This window comes from Chiloscyllium plagiosum, chromosome 10, assembly GCF_004010195.1.
Source record: "Chiloscyllium plagiosum isolate BGI_BamShark_2017 chromosome 10, ASM401019v2, whole genome shotgun sequence".
Lineage (NCBI taxonomy): Eukaryota > Metazoa > Chordata > Chondrichthyes > Orectolobiformes > Hemiscylliidae > Chiloscyllium > Chiloscyllium plagiosum.
This window is the reverse complement of record NC_057719.1, coordinates 28449000-28475527: the sequence shown is the minus strand read 5'-3', so window position 1 is coordinate 28475527 and position 26528 is coordinate 28449000. Positions and strand designations below refer to the sequence as shown.

General features: G+C 43.2%; 1 protein-coding gene across 2 annotated transcripts in view; it reads left to right on the top strand.

Annotated features, from left to right (window-relative positions):
• The window catches only part of slc38a6 (solute carrier family 38 member 6), a 144960-nt gene extending 119920 nt beyond the window's left edge, over positions 1-25040 (top strand). Inside the window, exons 17-18 of one of the 2 annotated variants that reach the window (XR_006312722.1) lie at positions 21980-22160; positions 24607-25040. The gene's annotated coding sequence lies outside the window, so the exon portion shown is untranslated. Of the gene's footprint in view, positions 1-21979; positions 22561-24606 lie in introns of those variants that run through there. The other variant, XR_006312721.1, reaches the window with a different exon arrangement.
• Positions 25041-26528: the final 1488 nt, after the last annotated feature.

Genomic DNA, 26528 nt, shown 5'->3' with positions numbered 1-26528 from the left:
TAGTCCCATTTGCCAGTACTTGGCCCATATCCCTCTAAACCCTTCCTATTTATGTGCCCACTCAGATGCCTTTTAAATGCTGTAATTGTACCAGCCTCCATCACTTCCTCTGGCAGCTCATTCCATACATGGCCACCCTCTGTGTGAAAAGGTTGCTCCTTCAATCCTTTTTAAATCATTCGCTCCTCACCTTAAGCCTTTGCCCTCTAGTTCTGGACTCCCCCAACCCAGGGAAAAGACTTTGACTATTCACGCTGTGCATGCCCCTCAAGATTTTATAAACCTCTCTAAGGTCACCCCTCAGCCTCCGACACTCCAGGGAAAACAGTCTATTCAGCCTCTCCCTATAGCTCAAACCTTCTAAACTTGACAACATCCTTGTAAATCTTTTCTGACGCCTGTCCATCATGCACAAGGCACAAGTCAGCAGTGTGATGGAACACTCTCCACTTACCTGGATGAGTCCAGCTCCAAGAACAAAGCATTCTTTCTAACTGGTATTACATCCTTAAACATTCACTCTCTCCACCACCAGTGCATAGTAGCAGCAATATCTACAAAATGCACTGCAGAAAATTATTAACACTTCTTAGACAATACTTTCCAAACCCACAAGCATTACAATCTGGAAGGACAATGGTGGCAGGTACATGAAAACACCACCACTTGCAAGTTCCTGTCTAAGCAACTCACAATCTTGACTTGGAAATGTCTCACTGTTCTTTCTATTTCACTGAGTCAAAATCCTGGAAATCCCTCCCTGATATCATTGTAGATCCATGTACAGGAAATGGACTACAATGGTTCAAGTAGGTAGCTCACCACCACCTTCTCAAGGGTAATTGCGTCTGGACAATAAATGCTCCACCACAGAACACACCAGATGGCCTCCTTCTTTAGACATCGCAATTTCCCTTCTCACGTGGTTGAAGATACACTCCAACGCATCTCATCCACATCCCGCACCTCTGCCCTCAAACCCCACCCCTCCAACTATAACAAGGACAGAACCCCCCTGGTCCTCACTTTCCACCCTACCAACCTTTGCATTAATGATATCATCTGCTGACATTTCCGCCACCTCCAAACAGACCCCACCACAAGAAATATATCTCCCTCCCCACCCCTTTCCGCCTTCCGCAAACACCGTTCCCTCCGTGACGACCTGGTCAGGTCCACGCCCCCAGAAAACCATCCTCCTGTCCTAGCACCTTCCCCTGCCACCGCAGGAATTGCAAAACCTGCGCCCACACCTTCTCCCTCACCACCATCCAAGGCCCCAAATGAGCCTTCTACATCCATCAAGGTTTCACCTGCACATCCACCAATGGGCGGCATGGTGGCACAGTGGTTAGCACTGCTGCCTCACAGCGCCAGAGACCCGGGTTCAACTCCCGCCTCAGGCGACTGACTGTGTGGAGTTTGCACGTTCTCCCCGTATCTGCGTGGGTTTCCTCCGGGTGCTCCAGTTTCCTCCCACAGTCCAAAGATGTGCAGGTCAGGTGAATTGGCCATGTTAAATTGCCCCGTAGTGTTAGGTAAGGGGTAAATGTAGGGGTCTGGGTGGGTTGCGCTTCGGCGGGTCGGTGTGGACTTGTTGGGCCGAAGGGCCTGTTTCCACACTGTAACGTAATGTAATCTAATCTAATTTATTGTATCCGTTGCTCCCGATGTGGTCTCCTCTACATTGGGGAGACTGGACGCCTCCTCGCAGAGCACTTCAGGGAACATCTCCAGGACACCGGCACCAATCAACCCCACTGCCCAGTGGCCCAATATTTCAACTCACCCTCCCACTCTGCGGAGGATATGCAGGTCCTGGGTGTCCTCCACCGCCAGTCCCTCACCACCTGACGCCTGGAGGAAGAACATCTCATCTTCTGCCTCAGAACACTTCAACCCCAGGTATCAATGTGGACTTCACCAGTTTCCTCTTTTCCCCACCCCCCACCTTACCTCAGTTCCAAGCTTCCAGCCCAGCACTGTCCTCATGACCTGTCCTACCTGCCAATCTTCCTTCCTACCTATCCGCTCCACCCTCCTCCCTGACCTATCACCTCCATCCCCACCCCCATTCACTTATTATACTCCTTGCTACCTTCTCCCCAGCCCCACACCCCCATTTATCTCTCCACCCTGGAGGCTTCCTGCCTCTATTCCTAATGAAGAGCTTTTGCCCGATTTTCCTATTCCTCGGATGCTGCCTGACCTGCTGTGCCTTTCCAGCACCATTCTGATCTAAACTCTGGTTTCCAGCATCTGCCTAATAAATGCTGACCCAGCCAGTCATACTCACATACCATAAATGAATAGAAAAAGTGGTGTTGAAAGCAAACTTCCTGGTATGTGTGTTAGTGTTCTGCATTTTGTGTTGTGAAGGTTGTAGCTCTGAGAATAGCCATTTAAACGTTCCTGCTTTGCAGATATAGGAAAGAGAAAACACCACTGAAATAACTCCAAAGAGGCCGGCATCCTGTTGCCAAGTCACCCTTTATTTACATGTGGAAAGTCTTTGACATTGATCCAGCTCCCTCAGAGCCAACTCTCAGAATGAACAGAACCTCTGACTCTTCTGTTTATATCTGTCAGCCAGTGTTCCCTGAGTAGATTAGATTAACAGAACCAATCAGGGAACTCATATTCTATAAGGTCCACCTGGCTGCCCTTGTTACAATCACTACAGCCCTCTCTATCTGAGGCTGAGGAAATAGGTCTTTTTTTTTGTAACTCCCTCTGGGGCATTATAGCACCAGGTCCTCCAACTCTGCCTCTGATGCGGGCAGTATATAACGCACAGTAGCTCACCTCTTGCTCCCAGAGCATCTCAGAAGAAATTCATCCTCCTCTGCAGGCAAGAAAGGCATCTAGGCTGAGACATCTGCCGTGTCTATCTCAGATTCTAAGGTATCTTCAATGCTTGACAGAGAGGGAGAACCACAGGTTCTGGGACAGTCCGAAGGGCAGTCAAGGAACTGGACATATTCTGCTTGAATTTGCAGCTTTCATATGGTCGGGCTTGTTCAGGGCTGTCACACCTACCCGAACTTTATACATCACTGGACCTGATCTTACATTGACCATGCCTCTTATCCATGCAGGGCCATTCTCGTCATTCCTACACTAAATATCGATCCCTGAAATAAACTGTCTCTCTCATAAAGCGTACTATTTTGTCCGACATTGGCATTCCTGATGCCGTTTCACCCTCCCCACCAGGTCCAGAAAGATCAGATGTAACCTGGTGCAAAGTCTTCTCCCCATTAGCAACTCTGCTGCAGATATCCTTGTAGTTCTGTGAGGGTGGTCCCACAATCAATTAGGAGCTGGGACAGTTGGGTATCTAGTGAAGCTGTAGGCTGTTTCTTTAAGCTTGCCTTCAACGTTTGGACTACTTTTTCTGCCAGACCATTGAATGATGGATGGAATGGACCTGTTCTTATGTGACGATTACCATTCAACTTTAGAAAATACTCAAATTCCCTGCTGGTAAGCGATGGCCTGTTATCTGTGACTAACACTTCCAGGAGTCCGTGTATTGCAAAATGTACGAATTGTTTTTCTATTGTTCCGCCATGATTGACGAATTAACTCAATGCATGTCCAGCATTTTGAGTGGGCATCCACAATGTTGAGCCCATGAAAGGACATGCATAGCTGAAGTCCAGGGTTTACCCATCCATTACCATAAATGTGGGGGAGCTGTGGCAGTAATTTTTGTCCTTGTTGGCACTTTGGGCACTGCCCCACCAACATGGCTACTTCTGCATCCCGTCCTGGCCACCAGACATAACATCTTGCCAACATCTTCATTTTGGAAACCCCTGGATGACCCTTGTGGAGTTTAGCCAGTACTGGCAGCAACCTTTACTCAGAACAATCACTCTTGCTCCCTATGATAAAATGCCATCCATGATAATGATCTGGTCTCTCCGGGTCTAAAAAGGTTTCAGTTCTGATTGTGACAGCCTTTTGGTTTCCCCCATTACCACCAGCCATTTCAGTTTTGCCAGGACTGGATCTTTCTGCATTCAAAGTATATATTGTCAGCTGTGAGTGGAAGTGTGTCAGGAAAATTTAAAATCATTACTGACTCTTCCAGTGGTGGTGCATCTGCCAGTGGGAGGTAGCTCAATGCATCCACATTTGCTACTTGGCTTCCCAGACGGTGTTCCAACTTGTAATTATACGCACTAGTACTAAAGTCCACCACTGATTTCGGTCCGAAGCGATGGGCGCCACTGCCTTGTCCTCTTTATGTAGACATAGCAGAGGTTTGTCATCCGTTATGATTACAAAGTTATGTCCGTAAAGGTATTGGTAGACCTTCCTGACTCCAAATATGACTGCCAAAACCTTCCTTCTCTATCTGAGCATATTTACACTTTGCATTGGTCAAAGTCCTGGTTGCATATGATATTGGGCGATCCTCTCCATTGGGCCACCTATGAGCTAATACTACCCCAATGATGTACAGGGAGGCTTCACATGTCAATACCAGATCTTGCCTGGGATCATAATGTGCCAACACCTTAGAGAATGATAACTGTTTCTTCACTTCCCTGATAACCATAGCTTTGCTACATAACCATTTCCAAGGCCATTTTTAAGAATTGATGCAAAGGTGCCAGGATGGAGGCCAGCTAATGTATGAAATCTCGGAAATAATTCACTAGCCCAAGGAAAGATCTAAGCTCTGGTACAGATGTGGGAGCTGAGGCACCTTTGATTACCCTCACTTAATCTTCCAACAAGTGTAACCCTGTCTTGTTGACTCTTTAACCCGAGGAGGTCATTTGGTGTGCCTAGAGCATACATTTTTTCCCTTTTAAGGTGTGCGCCCACCTGGGGGAAATGTCTAAGGACTATGTCTAAGTTCTTTAAGTGCTCTTTATCAGTCTTCCCTGTTATTAGCACATCATATAGATAAATGGCACCCTGAGGTAGACCTTTAAAATGTTCTCCATCGTCCACTGAAACATTGCACAGACTGATGATCCCCCAAATGACGGTTTCGTATATTGGTACAAACCGTTATGGGTATTAATTGTATTAATTAATATATACTGCTGGGAATCCTCATCTCACTACAGTTGCCAGTACACATGGCTCATGCCCAACTTAGTGAAGGACAGCCCCACTGCCAGCTCTGCACATAAATCCTCTATGTGAGGGATTGGGTATCTATTCAGCTGCAAAATGCAGTTTAACAACTGTTTAAAATTCCCAGAAAGGCGAACCGACCCATCGGCATTCACAATTGCTATGACTGGTTCTTCGCACTCTGTAAACTGGATTGGTTTGATGATTCCTTCACTTTCCAACCTCCTGATTTCTGCTTCTCCTTTTGCCCGTAAGGCAAATGGCACTGAGCGGGCCTTGCAGAATTGTAGAATTGCTTCCTGGTCAACATGAAAGGTGGTCTTGGCATCTTTAATTGTCCCCAGACCTTCCTGAAATATCTCCAGGTATTTCATTAGGACTTCACTCAGGCAGCCATTTTCTAATAGAAAAATGTTGAGCCAATCTAGGGTCAATCTTTCTCAAGCATGGGCCCAAGGCTTTTTTTTTTAAGAGGATGTCTGATAGTCTTTTTTTTTCTTTTAACCCTTACACTACCACCTAACTGTGCTTATTTTTTCCCCAGCACCCATGGTGTGTGCGTGTGCAGGTGTGAGACACAGTCAGGGCCCAAGACTTTTACAACAATCAGTGAGTAACTGAATCAGCTGCTTCTCATAAGAGAACAGAACCAAAGTTGTACCCTTAATCTGCAAAGATTCCCTGATAAAGGTTCCCAGTCTAGCTGTCGTCTTGCACAAAACTTAAGAGTTAAAGTCCAGAAGGAAATTTGTTAAAAACTGGCTTTGTGATCAATGAAACAACTGCGCAGATACCGACATCCTTTAGAACTGGGTGACTATGTAACCAGAAGAAAGTGAGGATTGCAGTTGCTGGAGATCAGAATCAAGAGTGTGGTGCTTGAAAAGCACAGCAGGTCAGGTAGCATCTGAGGAGCATGAGAATCGACATTTCGGGCAAGAGCCCTTCATTAGGAATGAGGCTTGTGAACAAAGGGGGCGGAGAGATAAATGGGAGGAGGGTAGGGCTGGGGGGAATGTAGCTGAGAGTGTGATAGGTAGGTGGAGATGGGGGTGAAGATGATAGGTCAGATAGGAATGTAGAGGAGATCACATCGGGAGCAACGGATACAGTAAATGACATGTGGAAGTGCAGGTAAACTCTGTTGGATGTGGAAGGCTCCATTAGGGCCTTGAGCAGAGGTGAGGAGGGAGGTGTGGGTGCAGGTTTTGTGGGGAGGGGAGGGTAGGTTGGTGGGGGGCATGGACCTGACAAGAGAGTCGCGGAGGGAGTGGTCTTTACGGAAAGCGGATAGGGGTGGGGAGAGAAATATATTTCTAGTGGTGGGGTCCATTTGTAGGTGGTGGAAATGGTGGAGGATGATGCGGTGTATATAGAGGTTGGGGGAGTGCAAGGTGAGGAACGGGGGGTTCTGTCCTTGTTGCGGTTGGAGGGGTGGGTTTCAAGGGCAGAGGTTTGGGAAGTAGATGAGATGCATTGGGGGGCCTCATCGACCACGTGGGTGGGGAAATTGCGGTCATTCAAGAAGGAGGCCATCTGGTATGTTCTGTGGTAGAACTGGTCCTCCTGGGAACATGTGACCAGACATTTATTTTGATTGGTTCTACTTTGGATGTTGCTAAGCAATTTAACTGTTCCAAACCAGCTGTGGGTGGACTTTTCAGGGTGTGCACTCTCCTGGATACTGGCCTAGGAGTTCTTTTGCTCCATTTAGATCTAGTGGGACTTTTTTGCTGTCTCAGGTCTGCATACCAGCAACTACAATGGCTTACTGACCAGGATCCTGAAAAAAAATGTAAACGTTTAGCCAAATCTTGGTTTTGTTTTGGGGTTTTGCTGTGGGCTGACCTAGAGCCCCTCTGGTGAGGACATGTCCTGAGTGAGACCATACAATTGCCTTCACTCAAGTGGTATTCCCTAAACTCAGTCAGACCGGCGAGGGTGTCTACTTCCAATCAGAATACCCTGCAACCCATATGCTCCACTTGCCACATTTTCCAATGATAAATGCAGTTGTAGTGTTTGAAGTAGAAACTAAGCACTTTTACATCATTAATCCCACATACCAAACAGTCTCTCAGCATCTCATTAAGGGTTAAACCTTGCCTCTGCCTCTGCCAGTCATCTAAACCCAGTCAAAACCTCTGGGACAGATTTCGCTGGCTCTTGAATTGCCGAGCAAAACCAGCAAGATGCCAGAAGTGCTTCCCCCTAACTCAAAGATGACTGTTGCAAGTGAATTTCTTGAGGAGCGTGCTTTTCTCTCATCCCCACTGAAAGAACTCCAAACAGGTCAGTATTCCATTACCAAGTCACCCTTTGTTTACAAGTGGCAAGTTGTTGACACTGATCTACTTCCTCAGAGCCAGCTCTCAGAGTGAACAGAACCTCTGACACTCCTGTTTATCTGAATTAACAACATGGGCCTGGTGGCCCTTCCTCAGAAGGTGTTTCAGACATTAATTCCCAAGCTTTTGACAACATGACAGTGTTTAAACTGAGGGAGGGCTTGGCAACAGAGCTAAATGCAAAGAGGCCCCAGAGAAATTTGAATTCACAACCACTGGTTTACAAGACCAGTGCGTTAACCCCTGAGCTATGGAGCATGTGGATTGTAACACGGCATTTGCAAGAAGGCACAGTAAGGTACAGGCTCCACCGGGGTTTGAGACCAGGATCCCATCTCCGCTAGACAGCTATTTTAACCAACTAAGCAACAGCACTGCAAAACGACTAGAGCTTTGAAACGATGTTCAACTGATTCAATCAGCCACAAGTGTACACTCCTTTTTTTAAATTTTATTAAACAATTCACAGTTTACAAAACAATTAACATTAGTAGCTGTATACAGAGAAATAGCAATTTTACAAGGGAGAGGAGCAGCAAAGCCAGGCCCCAAACCCTACCGTTCAACCTGTTTTCAGGGAAATGAGGACAAACCTCAAATCCTAGTTTCAATCATTACAAAACAGTAACAATGACATTTGTACATACAAGATGGTCCAAGTACATAAGAAACAGTGCATATAATACAGAGCCCCAGAATACCAGCAAGCCCCCCTCCATCCTTCCCACCTTTCAGCCACTCTAAGGCAGCCCATGCCCCTTCCAGTTCTCGATCTGCCCTGACACATCTTTTGACCACCTATAGGACAGCCCACCCCGGTGCCCGCCTGGGGTGACAGCGCTGAGGAAAGCCTACCTGCCTTACGGCTCTCGGTCTGCCCTACGTACCATTGGGCTCTCACCCACCCAGATGTGCCATCCGGCCCGGGGATTGCCCTAACACACCTTCCGGCCACCTCGAGGACAGCCCGTCCCCTTCCCCTGCAGGGCAGCCCACAAGTCTTCCGGATCTCGGCCTGCCCCTACGCGCCTTCTGGCTCTCGACCACTCTGACACAGCTTCCGACCACCTCTAGGACAGCCCGTCCTGATTACCCCTTCTTGGGATGACAGCGCTCAGAACGGCCTACCCACCGTCTGGCTCTTGTGGCAACCCGCATCGGGGTGGCCTACCCACCCTCCAGCTCTCGGGATGACAGCTTTCAGGAAGACCCATGAGCCTCCTAGCTCACAGTAAGGCCTGCCAGACCCAGGGAGACAGTGCAGATGATAACCCTGACAAGCAACATAACAGAGTCAATTATCAGCAATCAGAGTCCTTTCTGGTACATAGAGTCCAATACCATAAACAGTTCTCTTCAAATGTAGAGTCCATTCCCAGGAACAGAGTCCACTCCAGTATACAAGGTGCATTGTCAGAAATGGATTCCACTCCAAACTGCAGAGTCTGTTGCTAAAAACAGAGTCCACAACGGAGGGCAGAGTCCACTCCTGAAGGCAGGAAGTGCACACCCCACAGCACACAGGTGTTCGGTCTCCATAGAGTCCTGGTCCATCCATAGAGAACCAGGCCCACTCACAGGAGCACAGTACATTGTAAAGGTGCAGTTAACTCACAGGGGTTTGGTCCGCTCCCGAAGGCGGGGTCCAGTCCCAAACTCCACGATACAGCAAGTGCTCACCTTCCAGCACACACACAGGTGTTCAATCAAGGCCCAGTTCCAGGGCTAGGCCTCCCCACAGGGACAACTCATCTGGTAAGATGTATTTTCTCACAAGGGCTCAGTCCAACCACCAAAAAACAGTGAAGACGCATACAAAAAACAAAGAAACCTAGAGTCCAAGGGCTAAGCCCTGCCACAAAATCCACATTGTTATTTAGATTTAGATTACTTACAGTGTGGAAACAGGCCCTTCGGCCCAACAAGTCCACACCGACCCGCCACACACCCAGACCCATTCCCCTACATTTACCCCTTCACCTAACACTACAGGCAATTTAGCATGGCTAATTCACCTAACCTGCACATTTTTGGATTGTGGGAGGAAACCGGAGCTCCCAGAGGAAACCCACACAGACACGGGGAGAATGTGCAAACTCCACACAGAGAGCCGCCTGAGGCGGGAATGGAACCCGGGTCTCTGGCACTGTGAGGCAGCAGTGCTAACCACTGTGCCACCGTGCCACCCTCATAGTGAAAGAGAAAAAAGTAACACACAGGCTGTAACCAGCCAGTGAAACAACAATCCCCTAATGAGAACTGAGTTACATCTGAAACACATTGTGTGCATCAGGAGTTTAGAAATCAGTCCTCACTAAAGGAATACCAGTTAACAAACTGGCCAAATAATTCAGCCAGTTCAGAAATCAGGTTTACCCCCCCCCAAAAAAGAAGCAGAAACCAATAGCAACAGTTACATACTGACTGTGGCCCAGCCAGCACAGAGTCAGTCCCCTAAATTGAGAAGACTCTGAATCTCCTGTTTATATCTGTCAGCCAGGGCTCTCTGATTGAACTAGATTAACAGTCCCAATCAAAGAACTCATATTCTATGAGGTCCATCTGGCTGACCTTATTACAATCACTACAACCACCTCTAACACTGAGTGCAGCCAATCAGCTGAAATGAATCGGAACAAAAGTTTCAATCAACATTCAATGCCAAAAATCTCAAAACCAGCTAGTAAAATATCAACATCAATATACAAGTGACCTCCATTGCAATAGCCACAATGTTCGAGTTTCTGCTCTTCATGAAAAATTGAGAGACTTGTCTGTACACCTTTTTGCCTAATTTCTAACCTGCTTACATCTGAGTTGTATTACCGTTTCTTCTCATATTTAGTAATTAATAAACTGGTTCCTTTACAAGCAAAATCAACTTGGGTCTGGGAGAAAGATATCTTTTAAAATTAACTTTGTTGCAACCTACCATGTGGGCGAGTGAAAACTTAAGGAGGGAGTGTTCTCCCTTCCTTAGCCTGGAGCTTAATGGATAAAGGTAGCCCGTTGAGAAATTGGGAATCTGACCCAGGGATTGCTTGTTACACAGTTAAGTTAAACATGATTTGCTCCTTACAAATCCATGCTGGCTTTCCTCAGTTTGAGTCCTGAGATGTTACCTTTTCTTATAAACCTTAAGTTATCTTGAGAATGCGATTCGGAAGATGTTCTGGGATTTACATATTAATGAACTGAAACCTGCAACCCATTCTAAAATATGAAAGACTTGACAGCAATCTAGGCTTTTTCAATAGATCGTATCAGTTGCATGCATGACACTGTGATCCTTTGCTATAAACTTTGTGTCATATGATCCTGCTCCACAGCTACCTGATGAAGGAGCAGTGCCCCGAAAGCTAGTACTTCTAAATAAACCTGTTGGACTATAGCGGGTTTTGAGAAAATTTTTAGCTCAGGTTGAGGATCTGGATGTAGGTTTGGTCGCTGAGCTGGAAGGTTCGTTTGCAGATGTTTCATCAACATACTAGGTATCATCATCAGTGAGCCTCTGGATGAAGCACTGGTGGTCTGGCCCACTTTCTCTTTACGTGTTTAGCCTGTGATGATGTCATTTCCTGTGATGAATTTACCACCCCTGAGAAAAGAACAAGAATGATGTCACCACAGGAAATGACATCACCAACCCAAGCAAACCTATACACATAAATAGGAAGTGAGCCATACAGCAGGATTCAGCTTATTTGTGTTGGTGTCCATAAACACTAATGCACTCATGCAAGCACTCATGTCCAGGCCCATATATAGCAAGTGTCTAATTTGGGAAAGTAGCAGAGTATTTTACTATTCAGGAACTGTTTCAGCAGTAGAGATAAGTAAGAAAGGATACAAAAAGCAACTCAGTTATTTTCATACGATTTCTTTAGCTGAATACTGCTGCTTTTGCACATGGTCTGATTATTTGACTTCTATATGGTTTGTCAATTTTGCTCTTTGCTCACAAATAACCACTCAATGTACTTCTGGATATTAATGCTGTAGTAACCACAATGGGTACCTGTATCGAGTTGATTTCCTGATTTGGTTTTCCTAGTGATTTGCCAGAAGTGTATTTATTTTACTGGACAGGCTTCTAAATTGCCCCTTTATTTTTTAATTCTGGCTTTACAACATTTTCTATGTACTGATCTTGGTTTAAATTATTTTGATGGCCCTTGATTTCCCTTACAGTAGCTGTGTCTCATGGTGTCCACCTGCTATGGCAGCAACCCTCACTCTGAGCTGCAAATACTTCTTTCTAATTTACTTTAAAGTATTCCCCTGCCCACCAGAGATTTTACATTTACTAATGGAGTTTCCAATGTCTCGAATTTCACTCTCTGGAGTCAAACCTCTAATAGGAACTAATCTGATAGACCACCAGCATCTGATGCAGTCTGAGAGTGCCAGGTGTTACTAGTGTGCGAGCTTTACGTATCTGTAGTGGTACCACTCTGCAGAAACCTTCAGGCAGCAGGGTTTCACTGTTGGAAATGGTAGTTTATGTGGCTCAAACTTTTAAATTCTTTTCTTTGGTGCAGTTCTTAAACAGACCGACACAGCTTCAATCTATTCACCAACGACAGTCCCTCAAATTACTGTTCATAGACTTGAGGTAACTACTATACTGAAATGCAGAGCTCAACTTTGCAAACCCCATCAGCATGACACCTCCCAAATTCTTATGACTGACTTCACCTACACTACCACATTGTTCTTGATGACATCATTAACTCATTTACATCCTGTTTACTGCCAACAAGATCCAGTTTTAAATGAATTTTTGTTTGGGGCTGTGGAAGGATTCCCCAGAATGCATAGCTACCAGAGAATATTTCAAATCTACTGGCAAACTCCAAAATATGTGTTTGCTATAACACTTTAGTCCTTTGAGAATTACAGCAAACCTTGCCACATTCAAAAAGATCCTGAGGCTACAATATTTCTAAGACAGCATCTAAGATAAAGAGTGGTCCTTTATAAGAGAACAGATATAATAAAAAGGTGATAGAGTAAACAAGCTGATGTTACTGAAGTCTATAGTTTGTATCAACAGAAAAGTGCAGGCACGGTGATATCTAAAGTATTGATTGCAGTTTATTGATCTTGGATTGTGCATTCACCATTAACAGATTCTTCAATCCCAGCTTATTGCTGGAAAAACCATCAGATGTGTACAGAGGTTTCTTTGGATTGTATAGTTTTTTTGATGAAAGAGGCCACCATATAATCTTTAACAGTTAACATTATAGACTTTATGTCTGGTTTGATGTGATTCCTTCCTGGAAATAGCTAAAATCAATTGGTGAATGTTCAATACAAAACTGCAATTGGAAATTGCATTGCATGCATCAAAACTTTAAAGCAGTGAAGTCTAACCCTAACAACCACAATCCTGATGAGAAAATGTGAATGGAAAGCATGCTATCAGCTGCTCAGAATGCTTCAAAATTTCCATTCATGCCATTTCTCAACCCAAAAATGCATAAAACGAGCTTTAATAATGCTGTCTATTAAACCTGAACTAATCAAGTAGTTGATGCAACCATAATTTGATTACAACTAACGATTCCTAAAGAGATGCAAAAACATTCACTTATGAATGTTTGCAGAGTTGTAACTTCCCATTTGTGGTGAAACTGTATTTTGATGGCTATTGCGCAGTCTCCCTCAGCAGACATCATGTTAAACATTGATCTTTTTATTGGATTTAAGGGCTGTACTGAAAGGGGTGATTTGCCATTCACCCAGGGATTAAGACCTGCATGTCCCTGTGCAAAGATTTTTCACTAGACAGATTATTTTGTAAATGTGTACACTGCTCCTTGACTCAAATTAATTGTGAGGAATTCTACCTTCCAGTAGCTTAGACTAATTGCTTTTATTTCTAACTGTGACATACACTCAATGTTTTGTTTCTTGATCAGTTAATTAGGCAGTCAATAATCTTGATCTTCATGCATCTCCCTGTTCGTCCTTTATGTTTGTTTTACTTGCTAGGATTTAAAAAATAAGCTTTGAATAATGTTGCATATTCAATCTAAACTAATCAAGCAGTTGATGTAATCAATATCTTCAGGCAAATCTCAATATCAAGAATGCAACCAGACCATGCAGCTCCATAGGCAGTGTCACATTCAGAGGCAGTGGGACCCACTCATTTATATTGGAAGTTCCACCACTACAAAGTGAGTTAGTTATCCTTGTATTGGGCCCACTATCTTTGTTCTGAGACAAGTAGGCTAGCCTCACAACTTACCCATACAAATCAGACATATACTTTTCGCTTTGCAAATGCAATTTTGTGCAAACTGCATAAGTGCAAGAATTAAAACATTTTCTTCACATTGTAAGCAGGCCAGTGGAGTCAACACATTTTCAAAATCACCTCAAGGGCCATGATCTGATGCATTAACTCTGTTTCTCTTTCCAGCAATGTTGCCAAATATATGAGTAATTCCAGCATTTTCTGTTTTCATTTCTGAATCACATAATTTAGAAGCAAATTCCTGATGTATTAATGTGTTTAAACAGATTTGTTCAGATCTCCCAGGGAGAAGAACTCATCACCATAATACCACTCCACGGGAACCTTGACCCAACTTGGTTCCAGCTCAAAAGTTGTGAGCCCCATTATCCCAGAAATGCAGATGATGTCCTCCATCGGGAACACAGTCCCAGTGGAATAGACAAAAGTGAGGACTGCAGATGCTGGAGATTATAGTCGAGAGTGTAGTGCTGGAAAAGTACCTGCAGGTCAGGCAGCATCCGAGGAGCAGGAGAATTGAAGTTTCGGGCATTCCTGATGAAGGGCTTATGCCCGAAACATCGACTCTCCTGCTCCTTGGACGCTGCCTGACCTGCTGTGCTTTTCCAGCACCACACCCTCGACCCCAGTGGAATAAAGTCAGGGGAAGTGAGTGTGAGTGTTAGTGAATGGGTGATTGGACAAATGAGTGAATAGGTACAGTGGTAAGGTAAGGACGTTGAGTGAGATGGTAGGCGGCAGTGTTGGTAGGGTAAAATGTCAGTTTGGTAGGGTGGCCGATGAGTGAATTGAACATGGGAGGATGGCAATTAGGTGAGGTGGTAGGTGGATGAGATATGGATAAGTAGGGTGACAGGTTGGGTTACGTGACAGGAGGCTTGGATAGCAGATGGATGAGGTAATAGTGGGTGAGGTACACTCTGCCTCTATTCCTGATGAAGGGCTTTTGCCCGAACGTCGACTTTCCTGCTCCTCGGATGCTGCCTGACCTGCTGTGCTTTTCCAGCACCACTCTAATCTAGTAGGTAGGAGAGCTGAGAGATGTGTGGGGTCGCAGGTGGGAGGGTGGCAGGAAAGTTAGATGGCAGAAGAGTCAGATAGGAGGTAGGTGATGTGAGAGAGGTAGTATGTGAGTTGGCTGGCAGGTGTAAAGTGGCAGGTGTGTGAGGTGGCTGGTAGGTGTGCGGGACTATGTAGTTTAGGTCAGGATGAAATGAGAGCATAAGGTCATGAGAAACAGGTACAGGAATAGGCTGTTTGGCCTCTCAAACCATTGAATAAGATCATGGCTAATGATGTGGGTGTCTTTCATCAAAAGAACTTGTATTTTAAACAGAGCCAATTTAACCAGGGTTTCTTGAACAGCAAAGAAAGAATTTATTAATTACTAAATGCAAAAGAAATTAGTAAAACAATGCACACATACAAATTAGAAAAAAAAGGCCAAATGGATAAAAGTTAAAAAAGAATCAGTCTCTAAATTGTTTGTGAAGAGCAGATAGTTGAACATTGCAATTTTTGCAGTAGAAGTTACTGGTGTTATCGATGTTGGTAGCTGAACAGATGATTTTTGATTCTTGGTTTTATGTGCTGATCAAAGTTCCTTTACTATGATTCTTGTATTTAATTGAGTGAGAGAGGAACTGCCTTAAGCCCGGCTGTTAACTTGCAGATGTCTAGCACTTAAAGTGAGTAAAAGTCTTAACCTACAACACAGGGACAACTAGGGATAGTTCTTTGGCTGTGACCTTCGCAGCATGTTAACTCTCGAACACAGGCTGGTACATATGAAAGCATTCAGTCTCACTAGTCAACTCAAGTAGAGTTGAAACTCTTTTTTTAAATCCCTATCCTTGTGTATTCTTCACAGGGAAAAACCTAATCTGTAGTGGATGGTTTACCGTCGAGTAAAGGGTCATCAACCCTTTATGATCTTTGTCGTTACTAAAGTCCAATCTGCTTGGGTGTTACATCTCAGTAGTCCTGCATGGATTTTCTTTTACATTCCAATTATTTTGCTATCAAGCAATCTTCTGTTAAGAAAATCACATTTTGAAATGAATGATTAAAAACATCCATACTATTTCAGACTTCTGACCCATCATTGTAACATCATCAGAATTGGAATCAGGCTCTTTCTCTCCATGGATGCTGCCTGATGTGCTGAACATTTCTGTCAGATTTCCAGCCTAACCAGGGACTGCCTGAGAAGAAGCAAGATAGCATAATCATCATTGCAGAATTAATACTCAAACTATAAAGGAGGAAATTAGTAGACGTATTCCGAGTCAAAGTGTTATCAAAATATGGAAATTAATGAATTCAAATGGTTATTAATGTTGGTTCAAATTGATTAATTCAAAATATTTAAGACCCGTTAAATGAAGGTTACAGGAAAATAGAATCGGAGTACATGGCTATCACTGATCTTCAGGTTTTTTTTCTAAATAGTTTTATTGAAAACCTTTTTAAATCTTTTACCAAACATTTATATATGAAAAAAAGAATAACACCATCAAAAAAGAAAAAAGGCAGTACAACAAAGCCATAATACAATACTATTGTTAATGAACGACCTACTATTCTATCAGAACAAACATATTAACTTAACTTAAACTAAACTACAAACATATTAAATAAATACAACTTAAACTAAAGTCAACTAACTTAAATAATATCTCATTATTTCTACCTTATTCTACCTCACTCATCACACCTCCACTGAGACTCCCATCCCTGGGAGCACTATCTACAGTACCCGTATTCTTTTTCCCCCAGTCTCCTCCTCCTGGGGCCCCACAGGCACCCATACTGATCCCCATGGCTATACCATGGCCCTAATTAATATTGCTGATAAGTATGTGTCAATATAATTTAAAAAGGGCAGCCACGTCTTGTAAAACTGTTCCGTTTTGTGGTGCACCATATTTGTGAGGTAGTCTTGGGGGAGACCACCAGCCTACACCACCCCGTAAGACCTGGTGGTTTCTCTGATGTCCAATTCAGTACAATGGGTAAGAATGTTACATAATCTCTTCCCATGTTCCCCCAGAGAGGGTAAATTTGGCAACCCCAAAAGAAGAATTACCCGACCTACGTTAATTTCAATCCCCAGGATGTCCTTTAGCTCCCTTATTATAGCATTCCAGTATCTCTGGATCTTACAACATGACCAGTAGCAGTGTGTGTGAGTGCCTATAGTAATTTTACATTTGGGACACCCTGGTGATACTCCTCTCTTGAAGTCCTCTCTGGGGCCATATGAGCTCTATGTAAGATCTTCAATTGCATGCCCTGCGCTCTGTTACATACTGAGATTTTCCTTACATTCCCCCAAATGTCTTCCCATACCTCTGATGAAATATCCTCTCCTAACTCTCGATTTCACGTCCTTTCATGTTCCCCAGGGCGCGACCTTTCTGTAAATAATATAAAGTACTGAGTGAAAGAGCACCCGTACACCAGAGTATTCTTTTCTCCACGTCTGATGTGTAACACTGGACCAGGAGAGTGGTCCTCCTCTGTATATGGTCCATTACCTGAAAGTATCGGAAAAGGTCCCTATTAGACAATCCATATTTCTGACCTTAATTGACTAAATGACATCAGGTACTGCACCTCCCCACCCCCAGCTCCAGAATAAGTCTCCCAGACAGGAGATTCCCTTATTCTCCAATGCCTTAAAGCCGGAATCCATTGCCCCAAGTTTAAATCCTTGGGCTCCCACCAATGGGGTAAATGGCTAAGTCTTAGACTAATTGTCCTTGTCTTGCCTCATTATCCTGCAGGCTCTCACTGTATTTAAAATAATTGGACTTTCGCACTGCTGGGTCATGGATTTTATCTTGTCCATGAATAATAAATTAATTAAAGGACATCTTGACTGTGAGGCTTTAATATCAAGCCAAATCGACACCGAATGCCCCCGTACCCAGTCACCAACATATGTTAACAGGGCACTTATTTGGTATTTCTTCAAATCTCAAAGATCCACCCCTCCCTCACCCTGTGAAAGCTGCAATTTAGTGAATTTAATCAGAGGTTGCTTGTGGCACCAAATAAAGGACCCTAGCCAACCATTGAGCCTCCGTAACATTTGTCTGGGTAACAATGGCAGCATTCTCATGGGGTACAGCAGTCGATGAAGAACCTTCATCTTAATCAGGGCTATTCATCCCAACCATAATGGTAAACCCTCCCACCGCTGCAAATCCTGTTTTATCCTCTCTAGTAGTTGTACAAAGTTAGCTTTATACAGCTGGTGGAAAGAAGGGTTAATAAAAATTCCCAAATACAAAAAAACCACTTGGTGACCATCGAAACGGAAATTGCATTCCATCCTTCAGATTGGGCACCTCCACTAATCTCCCTAACAGGATGGCTTCTGATTTTGTAAAATTCATCCTGTAACCCGAGAAACCACCATTTGAATTAATTGTTTGAATCAGTCAAGGAACAGAGTTCTCCGGATAGGCCAAAAATAAAAGGACGTCATCAGCATATAGGGTGATCTTATACTCCCCCATTCCCACCTTTGGCGCTACTATTTCAGGATCCCTCCTGATAGCTTCGGCTAACGGTTCAATCGCTAAGGTAAATAGCAGCAGTGATAAAGGACACCGATGTCGACTATCTCTTCCTCTATTAAAGTTATTTGATTTAATACCATTTGTAATGACTGCCGTCTTAGGATCATTATACAGTACCTCTATCCATCTGGCAAAGGATCCCCTCAAACCAAAGAGCTTCAGGACCTTAAATAGATACGGCCATTCTATCCGATCAAACGCCTTTTCTGCATCTAGAGAGACCACCAAACCCGGAATCAATCTTTGATGACATACCTGCACTGTGTTCAGTACTTTCCTGATATCGTTGGAGGAGCTACGGCCCTTAACTAAACCTGTCTGGTCTTCTTTTATAATATGGGGCAGGACCTTCTCCAACCTTAGAGCCAGAATCTTGGATAAAATTTTGAAATCTACATTCAAAAGTGAAATTGGTCGATATGAAATACATTCTTCGGGATCTTTCCCTTTCTTTAAAATGAGGGAGATATTAGCCCCCTCTAAGAGAAGGCGGCAGATAATCCTGTATATAAGAATAGTTGTACATCCCCAGAAGTGGGTGGCATGGTGGCACAGTGGTTAGCACTGCTGCCTCACAGCGCCTGAGACCCAGGTTCAATTCCTGCCTCAGGCGACTGACTGTGTGGAGTTTGCACATTCTCCCCGTGTCTGCGTGGGTTTCCTCCAGGTGCTCCTGTTTCCTCCCACAGTCCAAAGATGTGCAGGTCAGGTGAATTGGCCATGCTAAATTGTCCGTAGTGTTAGGTAAGGGGTAAATGTAGGGGTATGGGTGGGTTGCGCGTCCGTGTGGACTTGTTGGGCCGAAGGGCCTGTTTCCACACTGTAATGTAATGTAATGTAATCTAAAAAAAAAGTGGCTCCACTAACATGTTTATGAATTCCTTTTAGAATTCACTTGGGAATCCATCTCGTCCTGGTGCTTTGCCACCTTGGAGATGCCTTATTGCGCCCTGCACTTCCTGTATCGTTATAGGTTGCGTATCTATATTGGGGAGGTCCAGATTTTCAAAAAAGGACTGCATTCCCATTGTACTGTGTTCGCCCCCGCCCCGACCAATTTAGCTCTGCAAAGTATTCCCTAAACCTAACATTGATCTTCTTCAATTCACGGGTAATCGTACCAACTTTCTCCCTAACAGACGTAATAGATTGGGAAGCTTTTTTCCTCCTAGTCAAATAAACCAGATATCTACCAGGCTTATCTCCAAATTCGAACAACCTTTGTTTGGCAAAGGAGACCTCTTTTTTAGCCACTTGTGTATACATTAAGTTGAGAGCAGCCCAGAGAGCAGCCTCGTAAATATGCCTTAGTTGCCTCCCTTAGTTGCTGGATTACTAGCCATACCTGAGTTGATATCCCAGAAGGCCCCAAACTCTCTTGTAATCTCAACAAATTTGCTATCCCTTAACAAAAATGGATCCATGCGCCAGTGATGTGCATTCATTCCACTACCCTTGATTATAACATCTAAATACACTGGCACATGAACTGAAACAACTATATTCCCAATTTTGCACACCAATGTTCTGTCCAAACCGTCAGGTGGCATAAAAAACATGTCAATTCGCGTATAGCATTTGTGTGGGTTGGAATTGAATGTGAAGTCTCTTCCATTAGGCTGGAAATACCTCCACACATCCACTAGTCCCAACTCATTGTACATGTCCGCCAACTGTTTAGACTGCACTGGTGCACCTGCCAGGCCTTTTGGCACCCTGTCAATCTCTGGGTCTATTAGGCAATTAAAATTTCCTCCTATAATCGTTTGGTGTACCCCAAGATTCATTAATTTAGCCACTACATCAATTAGAAATTTAAGAAGGTGCGCTGGGGGACAATATACATTCAAAATGCCGCACTCTTCTCCATGTATTAGGACTTTAAGAATGATAAAACGTCCATGTTCATCCTTAATCTGCTCCGTTACCTGGAAAGGGAGGTTCCTACTTATCAGTATAGCCATTCTTCTACTTGTAGAGCTGAAGGATAAGAAAAATACCCTGTCATAACACCCCCTGCTGCAGTGTCAGATATTCCTTATCAGTTAGATGTGTCTCCTGCAGCAGGGCAATGTTCACCCTTTCCTTCCTAAAGCTTTATAAGACCTTCTTTCTTTTAATAGGAGGATGGTTCCCTTTTATATTCCAGGTGCACACCTGAACAAATCACTAGCCATGGTCATCCAGGGTAGCCCGTGGTTTCCCAGGAGAAGGGAGCTTATCTGAGGCATGATGAGCTACAAAGATATTAACTCTATGAGATCTAAAAACTATTCCTATGAAACCAACTACAACTAAAAAAACTACATTTAACTGAAGCTAACAGCCAAATAACCCCCAATTCGCTTGAGATATTCCCCCTTGCCCATAGGGGGCACCCCTCCCAATCCTTACTGCCTTCTTAACTCCCTCTAGCTGAGGCCATGCCCTAGCCCCGGGCAATTCTCAAATGAGGAAAACCTGTTATTTACATTCTGAAAGCTAACAATAGATTCTCATCCCCTCCCCCCCCCATTTTAACCACAGATATCGCCATCAAAATCAAAAGGACAGCAGTTCAAAAAAAGGAGCCCTAGATAATATCCAACTGATCGATATCTAAAATAATTCCAATTTTACAATTTTACAACAAAACTGTACATATAAAACCAATAACCACAAAAAAGAAAGGGGGAGAGGGAAGTAAAAAAAGGGGTAATAAAAAGCCCAAACCATTGTCCACAATGATGCCCCCTCCCCTCCCACCCTGACTCAGGTCCTTCAATCTTTTTTGATAATATATTTTTATTGAGAAAAAACAGATTTTTAAAATATTACAACAAGTACAAAACAATGCAATTCTAAACAGTACAAAGATAAACCCAAATAAAAAAAAACCCAACCCACCCTCCTGCACAAATGTATAAACATATATCAAAAAATATAAAATTAAAATAAACCTAAACTAGCAATTTAACTGAATAAATAAATAACCAACAACAGATAAATAATAACTCAGTCTAGCCAAACAAAACACTCAGACATTCACAGTTCCTCCTCCCTGGATATTGAACTTGTGAAACACAATCGTTACGTCTATATAAAAGCCCTTGTTAGTGTGGCAGATAAATCTGTGTCCAGAAATTCCAAAAAGGGCTGCCATGTCTTGTAAAAATTCTCAGTTTTGTGGTGTACCATATTTGTGAGAAAATCCAGGGGAATATGCTCCATAACAATCTTCCGCCAACCCGACAGGCCTGGGGGATTTTCGGATATCCAACCTAGCAAGATATTCTTTCTTGCACAGAACGTGAGAATATTGAAAGGTTTTTTCTTATGCACGTCTGCAGGAAATACAATGGGTAGGCCCAAAAGGAGAGAGATGGGGTCCTTCTCCACCCTTACACCCTTCAATTTAAAGACTTCACAAAGTCCTTCACCTTTTCTGCGGAGTCAAAGTTACATATCGTCCCCCCATGGGCGACACGCAACACGGCTGGGTACCTCAAGGAGTACTGAATGTTCAGGTCCCTGAATTCTTTCTTGACATCATCAAATGTATTTTTCTTCTTAATTAGGGCTCCTGAAAAGGCCTGAAAGAACATTATATTTAAGCCTTTGTACATTAAAGCTTGTGAATTCCTTCCCAGTCTTGTTGCTGTTTCAACTATTAATTGTTTTTCTTTATAATACAGGAGCTGCACTAGGACCACGTGGGGGCACGGGTCCGGCCCGTCCTGCACATTGTGATCCAGTTGGCCCGCTCCGCGCTTACCAGGCCCAACTCCAACTCCAACCCCAGGAACTTCAGGAGCCACCCCTCCAGGAACCTGACGAGGTCCTCGCCTTCCTCCCTTTCTGGGAGACCCACGATATGTATGTTTTTCCTTTTATTTTTATTTTCAAGATCGTCAACTTGATCCTGAAGGAGCCGAACCTGTTCTTCCAGCTTTCAGATTCTTTCTCCTGAGACGTCCGCCACGGTCTCTGATGCTGCGGTCCTCTCCTTCACTGCCTCCATTCTTCAATACAGCAGCTGGATTTTCTGTTCATGCTTTTCTAGCATGGCAGACAGTGGCTCAACTGCTGCAAACTCCACGAGTAAATGATACTGTCCTGCTGGGTCCAAAGGGGCTGCCCCAGGAGTTTGAACACAGGCTGCAGGCACCCTCGATGCAATAGGGAAGTGCCCTGTCTGCTGTACTCCTTTAGGCCCCTTTATTCGACTTCATCCTGGCCATAAAGCTGTCCCACACAATTTCAGCAACTCCAAATAGTCAGCAAGTTTAAACTACTACTTTTTTTCTCCTGGGGATGGTTGATAAGGGAGGATAAAGGTAAAAACAGTGACTGCAGATGCTGGAAACCAGATTCTGGATTAGTGGTGCTGGAAGAGCACAGCAGTTCAGGAATTCCTGATGAAGGGCTTTTGCCCAAAACGTCGATTTTACTGCTCCTCGGATGAACTGCTGTGCTCTTCCAGCACCACTAATCCAGAAGGGAGGATAAAGCTCCACCTTGCCTGGGGGTATGGCACAGAGCCCAGCACAGCAGACCACTCAGACTGCCGCCATCTTGGATCTCCACCGATCTTCAGTTTTAGTGTTGAGCTAACAGTGAAACAGTGATGACAATAATCTTTGGAATTTGCACTCGTGTTTTAGTACAATTTTAAAACAGAGCCTAGTTTGCATCTAAGGCTTTTTGTAAAGTCCAACTACAATCGGGTCATTCTGAATCAATTTTTAAGCCACTTTAGCACCTATTCTATTCCAACACCAACCAAAGAGAAGACAGGACATTTCTCCTTTGATGTTCTTGCAGTCATGTGGAAGGTCTGGTGTACCCTCTAAATCTTTCTGGCCAAGTGATGGACCAGCTGTTATCTTTAAGTGCTTGCTGATACCAATAGAATTGGATGCATCTTTCAGAGGCTACAGAAATAGTCTTTTATACACAATTTTAAAAATGCCCATTTTGCACAATTTTAACTTGTTTGCTAGCTGCATATTTTTCAACAATGATTTAGACAACAGTTCAATCTTAGCTACCAAATTCTCCAGTGTCAGACGTGTTTGCAGAATTTAATAGGTTTAAAGTATTTTTTTCTGCTGTAGTTCCTCTCATTTCTTATTTATGTGTGTAAATATATAGAAAGCTTGCTTGAATAGATTCTCTTTTCTGCAGTGACTACTCATCTGTGTAACATTTTGGTGTTCAAATTTTTGTGCATTTGTTTGCATAGTCCATGAAAGCTCCATTTCCTGTTTCAGTCAATAATAATCCAAATTTCCATTGATTTGACTGACAGGACGACAGAAGACACCATTATTGGTGAGGATCAAAATTCAGTGATGGAATCAATGTTTGTGATATTCTTTTGAAATAGGCCCAAATGCAGGGGGGGAAAATGCACATTGATTGCAAAGTGAAACTGATCCGTTGCTCGTTGCAATGAAAATGACTTAATTGGATAAATCTCCTGGCAGAACATTAAGCAATTAGGGGGAGAGGGCAAGTATTATGTTTACTAGGAGCTACCAACTGTTCATGAATAAGATCCAAATGTTACACAATATTTGTGCTCGAAGGATAATAGTAGTCTGAGTCTGATAGCTGCACTCTCTGAGGGTTTGTTCAAAACACTCATGAAACAAATGATCCTGGAAATTGGTTTTTAAATCACAATTGAAGAGTTCCCAATTATAACAGAATTCCAAATTAGGAGAAATACATAGCCACGTGTGGGAGGGTTGGTAGGAAACAAACCTGTACAGACTGCTTTCCCTTAAGGATAGAGGGAAATCTGAAGCAATCCCAGGTCGTTCTTGTGAACTCCCCAAGGACTGGTCACAAAGGAATCACTGACACAAAACCTGGGACCTTTTCACTTATTTACCTCTGGCTGGGGCTAGGCATGATGTCACAAATCAACTTGAAACAGTGCATAAAACTGGCAAGAGAATTGAAATTAAATAATTATTGCTCAATTAGCTGAAGTAATGATATCAGCCTACCTGGCTTATGTGACTAAATGTCAAATTTAGTTTGATAATTGCTCCTGTAAAGCATGTAGGACATTTTACTGTGTTAATGGCGCTATATAAATAAATTTTTTCTTGTTACCTTTCTTTTTGATTGGCTGAATACATATTTATCAGTGTGTAATAAACTATGCTGGCCGTTGGTCTAATTGTGTAAAATATGAAGCAAGGTTTTTTCTTTTTATCAACCTAATGTAAAATTTGAGTGGAATGCATGTCTTTATTGCAAGAGTAAAGTGCCTTATTTTTTAAAAAAATTCAGCAGTTTTTTTTCTCAGGGAATGTGATCAGATCCTTGGGAAAAACCCTGGTGAGGCAGCAGTGCTCATGACCAACGGAATACCAGCTCTTATGAAAAATGAATGTTTCTCCAGAAAGTCGCCATTTCCACTGTGTAATTGGAGGAACGTTGCAGTTTGCCTGCAGCTGTTTTGCTAGCCCTCAGGCTGTGCGTGAAACCTTACTCCAGTTAGACAGAGGCCCAGACAAAGAGGCACCACAACAGTTCCCACAGACTGCAACTTGAAGACTGACCTCACTGACACTGAATGAAGGCTATTCCAGTCTAACAAATATCAGGATTTATTTCAATTTAGGACATTTGATGCAAATTAATGCTGCTGTAATATAGTGGAAAACCACAAGCATAGAGTTTGAAAGCAGAATACTTGGCCTTTTACTTTGGCTTAACACCTATTAAAATGCAACATTACACGTGATAGGACTATTCGACTTTTCTTCCACTGTCAACATAACGGCAGTATTCCTTTAAATTAACGTTGTGATTTAGGGCACTCAGAGCTCATATATGTAGAGTCATACAGCATGGAAACAGACCCTTCAGTCCAACCAGTCTGTGCTGACCATAATCCCAAACTAATCCAGTCCCACCTGCTTGCGCTTGGTCTATATCCATCCAAACATCTCTTATTCATGTACTCATCTGAAGGTCATTTGAACATTGTGACTGTTCCCACGTCCATCCCCGGCAGTTTGTTCCACACACTAACCAGTCTCTGTGGAAAAATGTTGCCCCTCATTTCTGTTTCAAATCTTTCTCCTCTCACCCGAAGCATGTATCCCCTAGACTTGAAGTCTTCCAACCTAGCGAAAAGACACCATCTCATTTCTTAAATCACTTGTCCCTTCATTGATAATATACATTTACAAGTTAGCAATCTGCATTTTACATGGAGAGGTAACATTTGGAAGTAGAATCTGTCCAAAATCAGCTTGGCTCCTCGCTATTCCTTATGTTATTTTAAGGAACAGCACTCCTGGGCTCTCCCAGTAAAGATATCCTCGATCCACTTTTTCTTCCTTGCTAGTGACATCAGCTGCAGACATTGGTGAATTTCTACTCTGATTATTTGTCTGTCACCCTTCTTGATCCCTATTTTACTTACAGGCTGTCAGGTCAAGTTTTGGATGAGCTAAAATTGACATTGAAATGATTTCAGCCATTATTTTCAGCGCCCACCATGAATATTCTCCTAGTTTGTCACAGATTGAATTCCTCACCGCTTCCTCAGTAGAAACCAGATTATTTTACATCTCCAGTAGCTATTTGACTCTGAGCAGAGCTACAGGAAAAGGAAAAGGCCATTTTGCCCCTCAAGCCTATTCTCCATTCATCTAAATCATTACTCATCAGTTTGTGGAATCCACTTACTTCCTGTGCTCCATATCCTTTGATAGCCTTAATGAGAAAACATGTATTGATCTCGGTCTTGAAAATTTCAATTGATCCAGTGTCCGCAGCATTTTGATTTCCGCTGCCCTTTATATGTTATAATGTTTCCTGATTTCACTCCTAAATGACTTAGTTCTATGTTTAAGTTTATTTTTGACTGGATTCACTGCTTAAAAGTAATTGTTTACCTGTATCAACCCTATTGGATCACTTTAGAATTTTAAGCACATTTCAGATCACCCACAACTTCAAAGCAATATGAGCTAGATTTATGTAACCTGTCAATTCAAACTAAGTTCCTTGATGTTGCTCTTTGGCAATTCCTTCCTGAAACCGCTGCCTCTCTACAAATTTCTGCTGTAAAAACCTGTTCAAAAACTCAGGTCTTTGATGAAGCTTTGTTTACCTCTCTCAGTCTTTAGCCTGAGACATTATCCTTTTGCCCTTTTACATTTCAAATTGGAACATGCCTTATATTGAAGCAGCATTAAATCCCATGTCCTTGTG